This window comes from Sparus aurata, chromosome 19 (assembly GCF_900880675.1).
Source record: "Sparus aurata chromosome 19, fSpaAur1.1, whole genome shotgun sequence".
Taxonomy (NCBI): Eukaryota; Metazoa; Chordata; class Actinopteri; order Spariformes; family Sparidae; genus Sparus; species Sparus aurata.
Window position 1 is genome coordinate 9,871,482 of NC_044205.1, and position 16,239 is coordinate 9,887,720.

The window sequence follows — 16,239 nt, forward strand, 5'->3', positions numbered from 1 at the left end:
ATGAATACCATATGTAAAATTGTTTTGCATTTGTTATGCACACAGAGGGGACAATCTGTATGCTTTGCTGCCAGACTGTAGCATAATTCACTACTCACCCCATTGACTACTGAATATGAAACATGCGCTCTGTATCAAGCTACTTCTGTCACCGGGCCAGTGGAGTGTAGCTGGCACGCCGGAGTTTTCTTGGGACTTGTAAAGAGGCAGACTTTACGGTTTCAAACAGACATATTAAGGCAGTAGATCTCAGACATTACAGTCTGGGGAGTGTTGGGACTGCTCGATAACTTCCACGGAAGCTTTTGTTTCCCACAGTTTTCAGCAGCGTCTGGATGGATAATCTCATTCTATAGGTCTGCTGTGTACCAGCGTGAGTTTTTTTGGGCGGACTCCAAACATATTTCCTCATTAGAAGACAGACGTGAGGAAAGCCAGACAGGGAGCAGCCGCGCTGAAAAAAGCCCTCCCATCCAACATTCTGGTAAGGTGGTGATGACATAAGACATGTTGAAAGGCGCGATGGACTCACACTGGACATGTTGAGATTTAGTTAGAAAAACAGAGCTGCTTCTGTCAGGGGAGGCAGTGCCTCGCCAAATCTAAAAAGAAATGTTGAGATGACATGATAGATGTATCTTGAATCATGTCTTGATCCAACAAACTACCTTTCCGAAATCTGAGGCAGATGCCATCTGTGCCACTGCCCCAAGGGTAGCGATCTTATAGATTAGCGCATGTGCAATGGGCTCATACTCATGAGCTGAATGATCAACGTTGCGGCACATGTTCGATATCAGGTGACGTGACATCCACTCCTTTTCACCAGTAGTAGAGACGAGGCTCTGAGACTGCTGAATTAGTGCAGTTAATTGATTTGTAAGCAGTTGATTAGTAGCTTCCTGGAACAAACTGCTCTATATAAACCCAGAAAATATTTATTCATCATTGAATTCATTATAGGAACTTTACCTTCTATATATGCCAAATTGGGTTTTTGTCTCTGGACAAATTACAAATGTTAGCATATTCAGCTGTCCTTTGCTGCATCAATGTACAAAGTGATCCACAGTGATATCTACATTGGTTAGTGGAGGTAAAAAGCCTCAAAACGCAGTTGTCAACAACAGTTTGGTTGTGTGTTTCCAACCAGACTGAGGCATGTATAAAAAAAGTTCTCTGCGATGGCCGGGAATCGAACCCGGGTCAACTGCTTGGAAGGCAGCTATGCTCACCACTATACCACCATCGCTATGTGTAAGCTACAATTCAGGCTGCAGACTCAGCACTTTCCACCAGAATTAGAATGTGACTAAGACAGGAGGAGAGGAAGTGTGAGAGAAAGAAGGATAAACCACACAGACCATGCTGCAATAAGATAAGTAACGTTGGAGCCATTCAGATGACAGTTCAGAATTCTGTGTAGTCCAGGTTACAGATCTACTGTATTCAAGTACTGACTTGAACATTTAGATTTTCAGCACCATAGCTGCAGTCTGTTCATTGCTCATCCAGGAGGACCTTCTGTCTGGTGAGGAGCCATAGACTGCATCTATAATAGAGGAATCATTCTACACATTTGTAAAAATACCTACAACATCACATCTGTATTGGAATAAAAAATGGGTTATTATATCCGTGAGGTGTGGAGAACATATTCGGAGCAGTTTAGAGGGCCTTCGGCAATCACAAGCCCCATTCACACTGGCTTTTGGATGCGGCATTAGTACGTCAGTTCCCCGCCTCCGTCTCAGTGTGAATCTATCAGAGGCGGCGAGGGATGAAATTTCGCTCCAGCCCTGATACACCTCCGGAGGAAGTATCAGGGCTGTATTATTGGAGAACCAAACCGCTGTGAACGGATAAGCCGGCGTGGATCGGGGGCGTGTTGGTCGGACCGTCGGTTAACAGCACAGGTCCTTCACTCAACTTAATACAAAGCACATGACCAAACAAAAGTAACGTAGTAACTGAAACTGTCTTTGGCAACTTATATGAGGAAAAAAATACTACAGCTGTATGTAGAGAACTGCTCTAAACTGCTCAGAATTCTGTGTAGTCCAGGTTACAGATCTACTGTATTCAAGTACTGACTTGAACATTTAGATTTTCAGCACCATAGCTGCAGTCTGTTCATTGCTCATCCAGTAGGACCCTCTGTCTGGTGAGGAGCCATAGGCTGCATCTATAATAGAGGAATCATTCTACACATTCATAAATAGATCTTCAACACCACATCTGGATCAGTATAATGGATAGCTTATTAAGTTATGTGTGGAGAACTTATTCGGAGGAGTTTAGAGGGCCTTCAGCAATCACAGACTTAACCCGACAACGCCCGCAAATACCACAGTCTGGATATTGTGGTGAGGCCAAATAAAGCTCGATAACATGGGAGTCATTGGTAGAATCCCACTAAAACTCACGTTGTCGGCAGGATTCGAACCTGCCGGGGAGACCCCAATGGATTTCTAGTCCATCGCCTTAACCACTCGGCCACGACAACCTGTACCGTTATCCTTCGAGTGGGACATTTCTGTCAATAATGGGATGTGGGAGGGGGGGTGGTACAAATCAAATTCTGCTTAGGGGCCCCAAAAAAACAAGTTAACTTTTACGTGAAATGTTCTGCAAATTCCACAGGCTGCATATTTTGACCTAGCCATGGTACTTTACTGGATCTATCAGCAACGTGATGGTCATGGGCATTGGCAGAATCCCACCAAAACTCACGTTGTCGGCAGGATTCGAACCTGCGCGGGGAGACCCCAATGGATTTCTAGTCCATCGCCTTAACCACTCGGCCACGACAACCTGTGCTGTTATCCTTCAAGTGGGACATTTCTGTCAATAATGGGATGTGGGAGGGGGCTCCAAATCAAATTCTGCTTAGGGCCCCCCAAAGAAGAGTTCATTTTTACGGGAGAAGTTCTGCAAATTCCACAGGCTGGATATTTTGACCCAGCCATGGTACCTTACCGGATCTATCAGCAACGTGATGGTCATGGGCATCTGCAGAATCCCACCAAAACTCACGTTGTCGGCAGGATTCGAACCTGCGCGGGGAGACCCCAATGGATTTCTAGTCCATCGCCTTAACCACTCGGCCACGACAACCTGTGCTGTTATCCTTCAAGTGGGACATTTCTGTCAATAATGGGATGTGGGAGGGGGCTCCAAATCAAATTCTGCTTAGGGCCCCCCAAAGAAGAGTTCATTTTTACGGGAGAAGTTCTGCAAATTCCACAGGCTGGATATTTTGACCCAGCCATGGTACCTTACCGGATCTATCAGCAACGTGATGGTCATGGGCATCTGCAGAATCCCACCAAAACTCACGTTGTCGGCAGGATTCGAACCTGCGCGGGGAGACCCCAATGGATTTCTAGTCCATCGCCTTAACCACTCGGCCACGACAACCTGTGCTGTTATCCTTCAAGTGGGACATTTCTGTCAATAATGGGATGTGGGAGGGGGCTCCAAATCAAATTCTGCTTAGGGCCCCCCAAAGAAGAGTTCATTTTTACGGGAGAAGTTCTGCAAATTCCACAGGCTGGATATTTTGACCCAGCCATGGTACCTTACCGGATCTATCAGCAACGTGATGGTCATGGGTATCGGCAGAATCCCACCAAAGCTCACGTTGTCGGTAGGATTCGAACCTGCGCGGGGAGACCCCAATGGATTTCTAGTCAATCGCCTTAACCACTCGGCCACGACAACGTGTACGGTTATCCTTCTAGTGGGACATTTCAGTCAATAATGGGATGTGGGAGGGGGGGGGTCCAAATCAAATTCTGCTTAGGGCCCCCAAAAAACAAGTTAACTTTTACGTGAGATGTTCTGCAAATTCCACAGGCTGGATATTTTGACCCAGCCATGGTACTTTACTGGATCTTTCAGTAACGCGAAGGTCATGGGCATTGGCAGAATCCCACTAAAACCTACGTTGTCGGCAGGATTCGAACCTGCGCGGGGAGACAATGCCAATGCCCACGACCATCGCGTTACTGAAAGATCCGGTGAAGTACCATGGCTGGGTCAAAATATCCAGCCTGTGGAATTTGCAGAAAATCTCACGTAAAAGTTAACTCGTTTTTTGGGGGCCCTAAGCAGAATTTGATTTGAACCCCCCCTCCCACATCCCATTATTGACAGAAATGTCCCTCTATAAGGGTAACAGTACAGGTTGTCGCGGCCACGACAACTTCTTCAGCTACGAAAGCCAACACTCGATAACAAATGTATAAAAGATGTAGAAGCATGTTTCTAACCTTACATGCCGTCATCGTCACCAGCTCCAGCATCACACTCCCAGGGTGGCCATCCTGATAAACCGCCACCAGCTCCAACACCTCAACCTCAGGGCGGGCTTCCTTACCAGCCAGCCCCAGCACCACTAGCTTCTCTTGATCGGTTCCGAGAATGGAGATTGCAAAAGGCAACCCTGGAGGATAAGTAGCAAGAGATGAGAGGTGAGCCCCACAAGAAGCGGCAAACAAAAGAAAGCTACCCCTACCACCACTTATTGTAGAAAAATCTCTGACACGATGACGACATTAACAGACCAAAGCAAACAAACGGCTACCTTACATTACCCTACCTAAAAGTGGTTTACATCTAGTCTGTACTGAAAATAATTAACCTTTCGCAAAAAATGTCGTAGTACAATCCAAATCTGTTAATGTAACAGAAATAAAGAGACTAAATGTATCTCAGTTTAATTACAAAAGTTCACAACAGTGGTCATCTTAACGTATGGGGCTAATGTTATCTCAGTCGTTACGTTACCCTTTCAACATCGTTTCCCATGTTAATCTAAAGCATCTAGCAAAACCTACTGTCTCATAGACTTAAACTTTCACCCCTTAAAATGATATATCATAACGTTAGCCTTTTTGGATGATTTGAAGTCAACTATTACCATAACACTTACGTACCGTAAACACAACTATTACATCTAAACTAGCATTACGATCGGACTAATCTATAACCCCGCACACTAATTGTCTTAATTGATAAGTTAAAACGAATTTAATTCATTCATACTTACTTTAATATCCTAAAGGACAGTACATGTCTCCGATAAGTCCTATTACCTCAGAATGTTGACTCAGCATCGAGAAAAGTTTGTAACCTGTGACTAAACGGTGGCCATCCAATCAGCAACAACATTGCAACATCATTTCTTAGGAACTGTTTGGCTCTTTTGCCCAATGTGTTGTGGATCTGTGTTAGGACCTCGTTCAAATATGTTAGGATATGTTAGGAATTGCTAGGAATTGTTAGGAGATCGTTAGGATGTGTTTGGCAGTCCATTTGCTGCAAGGTACTGCGGCCTCAACAACTTGTGTGGCTGCAAAATCCTATATATATTGGTAATATATCTAACTCTATAAAGCAAGAGACCAACAGAAACCTAAGCTGTACTGTAATTCTTCATTTTACACATGAAAACTCCTTCTGGTTGTATACCTGCTCATCATTTTACAGCCAGGCACACACATCCATAAAACCTGTAGGTTAGTTAAGTTCAGCTGCAAGACATAGTTGGCAATAACATAGTCTCAAGTTGAGATGAGCTGCAAAAACGTTTTAATTATTTGTAACCAGGATGATACATGTGCAAATCATCACTTAAAGGAGAGTTTGCGATGGCCGGGAATTGAACCCGGGTCAACTGCTTGGAAGGCAGCTATGCTCACCACTATACCACCATCGCCATGAGAAGCCTAGATTCATGGCTGTCAACTCAGCACTTTCCCCCAGTGTTAGAATTTGACTAAGAATCGAGAAGAGGAAGTGTGAGAGAAAAAAGAATATTGCAAGATCTTTAACAACCTTCAACATTGACAGACTTTACGTGAGAACTTCTGCAAATTCCACAGTATGGATATTAGGAAGGTACTTTTCGGGAACATGGTGGTCATGAGCATTGGCAGAATCACACTAAAACCTACGTTGTCGGCAGGATTCGAACCTGCGCGGGGAGACCCCAATGGATTTCTAGTCCATCGCCTTAACCACTCGGCCACGACAACTTCAAAAACTGGAACATTCAACACTCAATAACATATTTATAAGAAGCCTACAATTCAGACTGTCGACTCAAGACTTTCCATCAGTGTTAGAATTTGACTAAGATATGAGAAGAGTCAGTATATGCACAAAATAATTTGACATTTTGGCTGTATTTGTGGCAGATAACATTTCACAGGATCATGGCGGTATGGGGGAAAATTGCTATGTCTTGTATGCTTGGTATTACAACACCATTAATTACAAGAAAACACATCATGTAAACAATGTTGACATTGCTGAAGAATTGAGGAGGACTTCTTCTGGATGGAATTTGGCCCATTTATCCAGTGTAAATACATACTGTCATCATGTTTAATTTTAGTCAGGTTTTACTTCACACCTGTTAAGTTGTTGTTGAACTCTACCGTGTAAGTCATATAAAGTGAAGAAGAAAATAAGTTAAACACTTTGTCAGACACTGTTGTCTCCATTCTCTATTTAGCATAGACATTCGACCATACATGGTTCTTGAGCACATTTTTCTCTATCTATTCTGTCTTCGACTGTTTTTCTGTATATATTTTATCTGGATGCCTGCTGAGCTGAACACAATGTCACAAGATGAGTGTACTTTGAACTCGACAATGACAAAACCACATGGAGATGCCGGGGATTGAACCCGGGGCCTCATACATGCAAAGCATGCGCTCTACCACTGAGCTACATCCCCCATGTACACATGTAGCAACAGTCATAACACATCAGCTCCATGTGCATGCAGTAGGATTATATATTCTAGTTGCTGTACTTGCACCTACTTCATTACTTACATTACTTTCCAGGGTGTTTGGTGTGTCAGGGTCTCATTCACAACACATTATAACAGTGAAGTAACTATTAAGTAATTAAGTTTAATCAGCTATGAATGTGTTATTTATTAATGATGGTTATTCTAAAATTAGATTATAACTAAATGCTTATCAGCACATCTCTCTATTTATATAAGTAACACTGTAACACTTTCCTCCATCCACTCAGGCGTCTTCGTCCCACAAGTTAAACTTTCACTACAATTGATGAAACACCTTCTTGCTGGTGCTGTGGTGAGAAATAGCAAATCTCAATGACACATGAGACCATTTATTTAGCATAAATCTTGCATAGCCCCCTAAATGTGCAGCCAAACTTCGGCACGCTGCGACACCAACCAGATGATGTATGGATCGCAAACTGTATTTACCATCTAAATTGCTTCTCCACAATGCCATGATGATGACAAGGATTAATCGGCTAAAGACCTACCACCTCCTCCCCATTCCCCCCCCCCCCCCCCCCCCCCCTTCAATATGGTGGCCCATCTCAGACCACACGTTTCCAACTTAAAGGCGGCATTTGTATTCCTGAGGAGATGCTCGGCTTTATGATATTACCGCCAGGAGACTTGCGGACAGGGGCCTCGTCTCCATGTGTGGGCTCCAATTCAACCATCATCCATTTCCCCCACTATCTTTTTATCATTACGCAGTCTAATAAATGTGCTGTGTGTTCCGTGATGCTGCATCATACATCAGACAAAGTGACCCGGGTCAGCGCTTCGCCAAACGCCAAGGTTACCCTCTCTTCCTCTCACTTTCACCCGCTGCTGCCGAGAGAGGAAGAGTATTTTTCATCTTTTGTCAGTTGGAAATATTCTCTGACAAAGTAATAACCTCTCCCGTGTCCCCTTTGAATGTCTAACAATGTGTCTTCTAAAGAAAACGACAAAGGTGTGCGAGCCACAGGGGTTGGCGACGTGGTTGTTTTGATCCTGCGGGTCGCCATTGACGAGTGCACTTCAATCGAAGCAGCAGGTTGTTCTTCCCCCGCTGTGGCTGTTTTATACCAGGTTATGAGAGGGATTCTTTAGTTGGCCACATCAAACGCAAACAGCATAATATCACAGTGTCGAGTGTGTACGCGTGGAAATAAAAAAAAAGGTATCCGTGCTGAGGTGAGTCGTGCAAACCTGCGCGCTCTCCTGCAGATGGAGGATTAAAGAACTTTTAAACTGGAGGCCAGCCAGTACATTTTGGTTTACCAGCGCCTTGCCAGAACACACACACGCACACACAAATACACACAGTTGGTCATTTCAGCATGAGATTGTGTGATTTTTCAACACATGCGATCTAGGCTTGGCAGCGCATGTCCGGCTGTCTCCCGGCGATCACTCATCTGAGGCGAGAAAATCAGCAGTGGCCCCGGAAAACTCGACGCGCTGATTGGAGCCAGATTGGAACAAGGCCTCCGAATCAAAGGGACATGCCCGGCCACATTGTTGAGTCGAACAAGCCCATTACAGCGCCGGGATTAACTATCTCACAAAGCGGACACAATGAAAGACCTCCCTTTCTCTGTCTTTAAAAAAAAAAAAAAAAAAGTGTGGAAGAGGAGTTTGTTGCATGACAACAAAAAAAACAGCACAACCACCACCACCAGCACTCCCAGCCGTAACAATGGCACCTCAGAGGTAGAGCAACCAGCAAGCAAAGACGGCTTGATGTATGGCCGCTTTGAGATATGTCCACTTTCTCTTTTTAATCTGCCGGACGCTCTGCTGGGGACGGGAATGAATGGTCTGTATGTGTGTGTTAAAAGGTGGGGGCGCGCTACTCCCACGGGAAAGGGTAATGACTGTGCCACTAATAGAGAATCATTATAAACAACTTTAGCGGATCAAAAGAAGAGATGTATTCATTGAAGTCCGAGGACGCCAAAGGACGAACGATACATCAGCGTCCCCTTCAACAGCTGTCCTTTGTGCTCCGGCCTCTCTGAGAGAGGCAACGCGACGCCCCCCACAACCTTATAAATGTCAGAAACCCCGGTTTAATAGTGGGCCTGTTAACTTTTATAGGTGTGTGTAAGATCACGTCCAATAAATCGCGATAAACTGAGTTTGCATCAGGTGCACGGAGCCTTACATGGAACGGTGGCACCCGTTTTTTGTTTTTTTTTCCCGAGAAGGCGCTGTTTATGGAAGCCGGGCAAGTGAAGGTCGGGCCTTTAATGTGACTCGGATACAAAGGCTATAAGACACGCAGGATGTATTAAAGGAAATAACTCGTAAATATGATTGTAAATACAAAGGTGATGCTACAGATCATCCAAAATGACAAAAGTAAATACCAAGTTAAGTTGTTAAAGTCAAACTGAAAATTCAACCATCATCACCCTAACCCTAACCCGAAATATAAACTAGAATGATCCTGCAGCTATTGTACACATCTTTAAATCTTTTTAAATCTTTAAAAAATATACTGTTTTGACATTTTTAAGCCTGGTTTGACCATTTGGAAATGGTTGACTGACACTCAAAAGTCTTCGTTGCGAGCAGACCAATCAGAGACCTCCAGGGCTAAAAAATGAAGCCAACGTAGAGGTGCAAAAAACTGTTATTTTGAAAACAGTTAAGAAATGAACATGTTCAAAGCATGATACACATAGCTAACTTAGCTAACACATGACAACTAACTGCTAGCTGTCTGCTAGGCGTCAACTCAGCTAATCCCACCAGGCTTCGTTCCCCCCATGCTCCACGTCTTTGCCCAGTTTTGGAGTAGCTGAGAGTTTTGTGCAGTCAGGCAGTGCCAGTATGGTGACAGCTAACGCCAGCACACTGACCTTCACAATGGCTCTTCAGAAACCTATAGAGAGGCGAAGTCCCACCCCCTTTTAGTGTGTCGCATTTGTTATTCCAGGAAAAAAATGCCAAGAAGTTAATTAGTAGGGGTGGGAAAACTTAATTTTGATCCCATTTGAACTGTGCCATTAATTGTTTTGTGTCAAGTTTTTTTTTTTTTTCTACCACTAGCTTCCATTTGGACTTACTACTGATTTTTACAAAAATCCTTTTTTCTTGATGTCCTCAGCAGCTCCCACATACTTGATGTTGTATTCGTCCCACATTACGCAAAAGGGGTTTCCTGCTGTTGTTAGCTGAGTCTCTTGAACTGCGGTGACGTTTAATCACCAGACTAACAAAACTCACAACAGTGGGGGGGCGGGGGGCAGCACTTTGTGAGATACTCTGAGATTCAAATTCCACCACACACACCAACAAATGTATCAAGTCCTGAAATCAGGGATGAGGTGAAGCAACAGCTACAAATGTGGGCCCCCAGCTGGTTAACAGCCTGTGTGGCCATCGGAAATTTCAGTAGCATTTTTTACTGCAAACCCATGCTCCAATTACCAGGACTGACATCATCAGCTGGAAACAGTAATTCACTACCACCAGCAAACCCCAAGCAGTCGCATAGCGGCAGGAAAAAATTCTTCTTCTTGGTGAGCTTTTGACCAGATATTAGATGTTTATACGTAAATATATATATTTATGCATGTATATCTCCATGATCATGATGTCAGATCCCTGCTATGCATCACCGTTTGCACAATGCCGTTTGTGTGCATTCCCACGTGAAAGCGGGGGAAAGTGCAGAGATCAGTGATAAATTCCTTCCTGTCAGGCGTTGATTTACAGGTCAACTTGACGCATCTGCGGGTGAATTCGTGCATGAGCGCATGTGCCGGCATGTTAAGTGTGTGAAAGTGCCCGTGGTCATTTTTCATCTCTCAGATTAGTTAGTGCCTGCGTGTATGTGCGTGTGTTTGTTACGGTGCGCGTGTGTGTGTGTGTGTGTGTATTGCGTGCGGGAGTGTGAGAACGTTCGCTCCAGGCCGCCTCGCCAAGCCGGGGATATCTATTTCTTCCCTCGTTACCTTTAATCTTTGATTACCACGCGGCAGTTTCCCAAAAATCCTCCAACGGTTGAGTGATTTAGTGTTATTATTTTCCCGCCGTGCCCTGTCCGAGCGCCGGGCTAACTGGCACCAAGAACTGTTAATTACTTAATTATGGAGATAAGAAAATGGTCAGGAACAGAATTGGCGATGATTAATGCAAAGTCTGAGAAGGCTTTTTTTTTTTTTTCTCCCTCTCTCTTTCTCTCTCTCTATTTCCGTCTCATTAGAATTCAGCTTTAAGATCCTCCACTCGCCCATACAAACACACACAAACTCCACCACACATTTCAACTTGTTATTTTAACCTCAGATCTCCATCTCTATCTCTGCTTCCATCTCTTCTCGTCTTTTGTCTCTTGGCCATTAACATTCAATTGAAAGTGAATGGGGGTTGGGGGGGGTTACATGAATAGCAACCGTAGATTCATCATGTTTTTTCTCTCCCCTTTTCTCTTTCGCTCATGAATTATGGAGAGCCTCCACCGGTACATTTAGTCGAGCCGCTAGTAAATTAAATGCAGTGTGTCGTCATGCCACACAGGAGCAACACAGGCCGAGCGGGGATACGCCGGCTTGTGATGCTGTGGCCTAAACATCATACCACATTACATATATACATATATATATGCCCGCCCAGTGTTTTGAAGGCTCGTCAGCCTCGTGGAAAAAGCCGCAAGAAGGCATTCGTAGTTAAAACCATTGCCCACAGTCGAGAAATCAAACCCAGACATTAAAGCTGTCAACAGCCAAGTGAGTCTATTCGGCATGACGGATCATGCAGTCGCACAGAAATTATGTAAGCACGATAACAGTGGAGTTATTCAGCACGGGCGATGCTGTAATGCAAAGTAAAGTATTTGACCCGAAGGCAAAAAAGAGAAGTTACGACTGACTTTTAAACGGTACGTTTCAGACATGATCTCCACCTCGGCTTGTGGTGCACGAGACATCACGCCGCTCCATATTTCTCTCCTGAAGCAGGCGTGAATGGGGGTGCTGGCCCCCTTCTTGCCCCCCTGATTTATGGTGCTATGGTAGTAAAATGGCAGACTAGGATAACATGGGTGGTAATAAATGACTATAAGACAGCGACTAGCAGCTGTTAATGCTACCGCCATTAGACTGAAAAATGAAGGGCGCCAGTGATTTCGTCAGATTTATACATTTTCTCCGCGCCATGCATTAGTGCATGTCATGGTAAAGTGGCAATCCATATATGAGCATTAATCGTCCAGTGTGCAATCTGGCTGCAGCCAAAATATTCCAAAGGAATTTTTCAAAAAAATGGCCGATATTTATCGGACAGCTACGAATTAGTCCTGGAAATTATGCTGGAAGTTCGACGCAGACTAAAATCCCTCTTACCTTAAAGCAGGACTTGAGCGAGTTATTCAAAAAGTTAACTTCACATTGCTCTGTAATAGAGCTGCGAGAATGAGTCAATCAATCGATGTGTCGATTGAAAGAGAATAGGTTTCTATTTTGATAATCAGTTAATTGTTTCGGTCATTTTTCAAGCAAAAATGTCATTGCAGCGTTTCTTTTTCCATCATGAAAATCATCTTGAATGGCCATACCTCCACCAGGGCCCAGGAGTCCCCTTTAATTCATTCAAAGCTAATCCAGTATCCATAAAAACACAATTCAATCTGCTAGATCGGCGTATTTATTTGGATCTGCATTCAATTGTACTCACTCATAAATACCAGCCAACTGAATAGGCCTGATTTGTTTTCATCAGGATCCATGAGTTTTTCCCTGAGAAATGAACAAAATGGTTGGAAAAATACCCTGTGTGAGGAGAAATTCCTGGATCCGTCCCTTTATCCAGATCCCCATTAAAAGTTAATGGGGTCTGTTCTGGGCTGGAAGAAACCCAGCCTCCATCCGAGTTTTGTGTCATCCTGCTGACAAACCAAACCATGAGAGAATGAAAATAATAGTTAGTTGCAGCCCTAGTTCGTAATGCATCCCTGTTTGTGATGACTCTTTTCAGTAATGAGTGGTGTACTGTTAGGGAATTGCATTTTTTTAATAGATACCTTGACAATCTTAACGTGCTTGCTGTCTTACCAGGAGCTTGATGGATGGCTGATATCAGTTTGGTCTCTATGCATTCAGCGAACAGACTCCATACACGTTTGCCTCGAGCATGGGCTGGAGGGTCTGGGAGGCAGCTAGTCTCTGTCAGAAGAGAAATGTTTATATTCATATTTTGTGTTCGCCCCGCAGCTTTACTGTGAGGGCAGGACTGAACCGATGCTGGCTGCTTGTCTAACCGAAATGATTAGTTTTTCTATTTCTACAGGTTAAATACAGGAAACACACACGTGTTTGTGACTGGAGGATTCCGAGGGTTTAAAAATATTACACTTTTCGAGTTACCTGCCCAACACTGGTGGAACCACAAAACGCAATTGTTCAGGTTAAAACAGACATTTCCATGTGGTATCATTGTCGGTTATGCACTCCAAAAGACAACCGGATTGCTTTTCATTTTCAACAGAGAGACAAAACGGGAATGTTTTCATTCTTTTAGTCTGCACTGGAGACTTAAAAGCTGATAGAATCGGTGCCAGGCCCCTTTAAGTAAATCAGCCAATATCACAATTGCCAATATTAATACATCGCATTTTTTTTTTACCATATTTACCAGTTTGCCATTTGGGTTGACTGTAAGTGACGCAATTTAGCTTAAAAAACAAATGTTTGACTAAAATAGCTGATATTCACTAACGTCTGCAGAGTATTATCAATGTCAGCCTGACCTCAGATAGGAATAATAGTGTTGCATCGCGCTCACACCCACACAGCAATGATGTAGCAAACCCCTCTGTGCACCATGAAATGTTGTCTTCCACTGCTGAAATCTCCTTTCAGCTCACCCTTAATTTATGTGCCCTATGCATGCGGGGGGGAAAGCGGCTCTGAAATGACATTCAGGCTTCGGAAAGACTTTCTGAATCAAGCAAATGAGGGAAAATGTGCTTTCAGGACAAATTCAATAGTGAGATACTCCTTGGAAAATGTAGAGTGGTCCTTGGGTGTCCATGCTCTGCGCCCTTTGCCATTTTTATCAGCGGCCTTGTACGGCGTTGGCGGTTTTGGAGAATAAAGAGGCAGCCCAGTGGCGTTAATGAAAAAGGGATAGGACATGTAGGTTTGCTTTACATGGCCAAGGACAATTAGCGGCTTCATCGAGCATGGCCAAAACAAATACCTTCCAGTCACCTCCCTCCTTCCTCATTTCCAGATGACTGGGCCCAAATTCTTATTCAGTGTTGCAGAGGACACAGAGGAGCAATAGCTCTGGTTAAGGGATGGGAAGAGCTCTAATTATGAGGGGGATTGTCTCAAGTTCAATTGGCTTTGTACACACCATTTCATGCTAAACGGACATGCGAGGGTGAATTACAAGAAGCCTTTCAGCCACACAAGCGCGGAGGAAAACCACAGCTTCCTGATGTTAAGTCGGACTCATAATTGAGTTGTGACATCTCGACTGCAGCAATGGGCGGGCAAAAGACGTCATTTTCACACTTTGTAAAAAGGATGTGTGTTTAGATGCGGAGGGCGAATCTGAATCTGTGTCTGAGCAGCAGCAGAGGACTCGGAGACGCTTTGATGTCTCGAGAGAAAACAAAGTCTCGCCAATATCCGTAATGATGAACGAAAACAGTGGATTCTTTCAAGCAGGCTTTTTCATCGGGCAGATACGGCCGAGTCAGACGATCTTTATGCATTGATTAAAGGCTGTCGATGACGGTGAAATAGGCCGGATAGCATTTGTAAAAAAAAAAAAAAAAAAAAAAGGTCTCCAAGAGATGACTATGAAAGCAGATGTTGGCCTTTCATCTCTGCATCTGCGCTGGCCCATTACTGGGTTTTTGTGAAAAATAATGACCGCGCCTTCCAGTAAGATGAGCACTTTTTAAGTGGACCCCATTCTTCATGACCTATATCCATTGTCTTACCCTGTCAGCAGCAGGAATACAACGGCCATTCATGTCCCCCACCGAACACAGAGTCAGGGATATTTTTTGCCATAAAGCACACGTGCCACTTCAGACTTGATAGTGAATATGTGCCTCCTCTGAATTGTTGGATTTGCATGAATATTTATGAAATCATAGTGGGAGTTACAGCATGTGAGGTAATTACATTACAGATAGAGAGAATGGATGTGAGTCATGGCATATTTTACAATCTCATGTACAAATTGGCCATTGTAGTGGATATATAAAAAGCCCCCTTGAATTAATGGCTTCCAAATGAGCTTGGTAAGCAAAGTGAAGGATTTACTTTGAACCAAATGAACCGTCTATTGTGTCGTATTTCAGTTTTTGAGCCACATTCCACTTTGTTTTTTATATAAAGGAAAGATAGGATAAAGTACATTCCGGAGCTACATCCCCATATAATACCATCCTTTGTGCAATTTGACGGGATAATGTTGCATTTGTGTGGATCGCTGCTGATGATACTCATACGAGAGGGAAATCATCACTGCAAACTTCCCTCTAATGTGCCCATTACTTTATAATGACGCCAAGTGTTCAATTTCACAGTGGTGGCATGAATTTGTAATTACCACATATAGATTTCCCAGTGTTTCCTGATTGCAGGAGAAACATACTGTAGTCACTACCGCCCCGGGTCCAATAACCAGATGTGGAATAGTCTCCAGCTTGCCAGCAGCATCCCTCCCAAATGAGCTCCAGTCGGCTCCGATGGGAAGTGTTTTCCAGTTAGCTATCTTGCAGCGATCAATACTCCACCTCCTCCCATAATGTTCAGAGAAACCCAAACTTCTAATGAGGGACTTTTGTAGCCATGTTCCCCGAGCCCCGTAATGCATGCGGTCAATATGAGAGAGGATCTGCTGGATGAACTCGAGAGGCAAGAGAGAGAGGGAGACAGAAGAAGGCGATGGCAGTGTTCAATAATAAGCACTAACAGTCTGGCAGACTGGACCTGACCCAGATACAGTTTACCTCATACTGTCTCACTATGCTATCTCTGATTTTTCGTCCTGCTTGATAGAGGACTCTGGTTTTCTTAATCCACGCTGAGGGATGAAGCACATTACGGCGAGCCCCAGTTTGTCAAAGCCAGATTCAATTTTTGAAAAGGTTAATGGCTGTGCTTGCAAAAATCCAAGGTAAAATGTTCAGGATGAGGCCTTTCTGATCACAAATGGGCTAATATTTGTGGTCCAGGTTTGGAGGTTTCCTGATGACCTTTGTCAGAAAAAGAGCTGATTAAACAGGAGGCGAAGTCGATTGCCATGGGCAGACAGTGCAGTTTTCAAAAGATGAAGGCCAAGTCTATAACTCTTGTTTCTGCAAAAAAAAAAAGACTTCCCACTGCATGTCTGAAGCTGCTAGCTGAGTCGAAGGCTACCGATTTCACGTCAGATCAGTCAAATCTAAG

The 16,239-nt window shown here is 43.9% G+C and overlaps 9 non-coding genes across 9 annotated transcripts; all 9 read right to left on the reverse strand.

Moving 5' to 3' along the window:
• Nucleotides 1–1,180: 1,180 nt before the first annotated feature.
• trnag-ucc (transfer RNA glycine (anticodon UCC)) lies at nucleotides 1,181–1,252 on the reverse strand. The gene has a single exon. It is a non-coding gene; the product is annotated as a tRNA-Gly (tRNA).
• A 1,173-nt stretch (nucleotides 1,253–2,425) lies between these two features.
• Nucleotides 2,426–2,506, reverse strand: trnas-aga (transfer RNA serine (anticodon AGA)). Its single transcript has one exon. It is a non-coding gene; the product is annotated as a tRNA-Ser (tRNA).
• Nucleotides 2,507–2,732: 226 nt separating this feature from the next.
• On the reverse strand, nucleotides 2,733–2,814 carry trnas-aga (transfer RNA serine (anticodon AGA)). Its single transcript has one exon. It is a non-coding gene; the product is annotated as a tRNA-Ser (tRNA).
• A 221-nt stretch (nucleotides 2,815–3,035) lies between these two features.
• Nucleotides 3,036–3,117, reverse strand: trnas-aga (transfer RNA serine (anticodon AGA)). Its single transcript has one exon. It is a non-coding gene; the product is annotated as a tRNA-Ser (tRNA).
• A 221-nt stretch (nucleotides 3,118–3,338) lies between these two features.
• trnas-aga (transfer RNA serine (anticodon AGA)) lies at nucleotides 3,339–3,420 on the reverse strand. Its single transcript has one exon. It is a non-coding gene; the product is annotated as a tRNA-Ser (tRNA).
• A 221-nt stretch (nucleotides 3,421–3,641) lies between these two features.
• On the reverse strand, nucleotides 3,642–3,723 carry trnas-aga (transfer RNA serine (anticodon AGA)). The gene has a single exon. It is a non-coding gene; the product is annotated as a tRNA-Ser (tRNA).
• A 1,927-nt stretch (nucleotides 3,724–5,650) lies between these two features.
• On the reverse strand, nucleotides 5,651–5,722 carry trnag-ucc (transfer RNA glycine (anticodon UCC)). Its single transcript has one exon. It is a non-coding gene; the product is annotated as a tRNA-Gly (tRNA).
• A 237-nt stretch (nucleotides 5,723–5,959) lies between these two features.
• trnas-aga (transfer RNA serine (anticodon AGA)) lies at nucleotides 5,960–6,041 on the reverse strand. Its single transcript has one exon. It is a non-coding gene; the product is annotated as a tRNA-Ser (tRNA).
• A 638-nt stretch (nucleotides 6,042–6,679) lies between these two features.
• trnaa-ugc (transfer RNA alanine (anticodon UGC)) lies at nucleotides 6,680–6,751 on the reverse strand. The gene has a single exon. It is a non-coding gene; the product is annotated as a tRNA-Ala (tRNA).
• Between the last annotated feature and the right edge of the window lie 9,488 nt (nucleotides 6,752–16,239).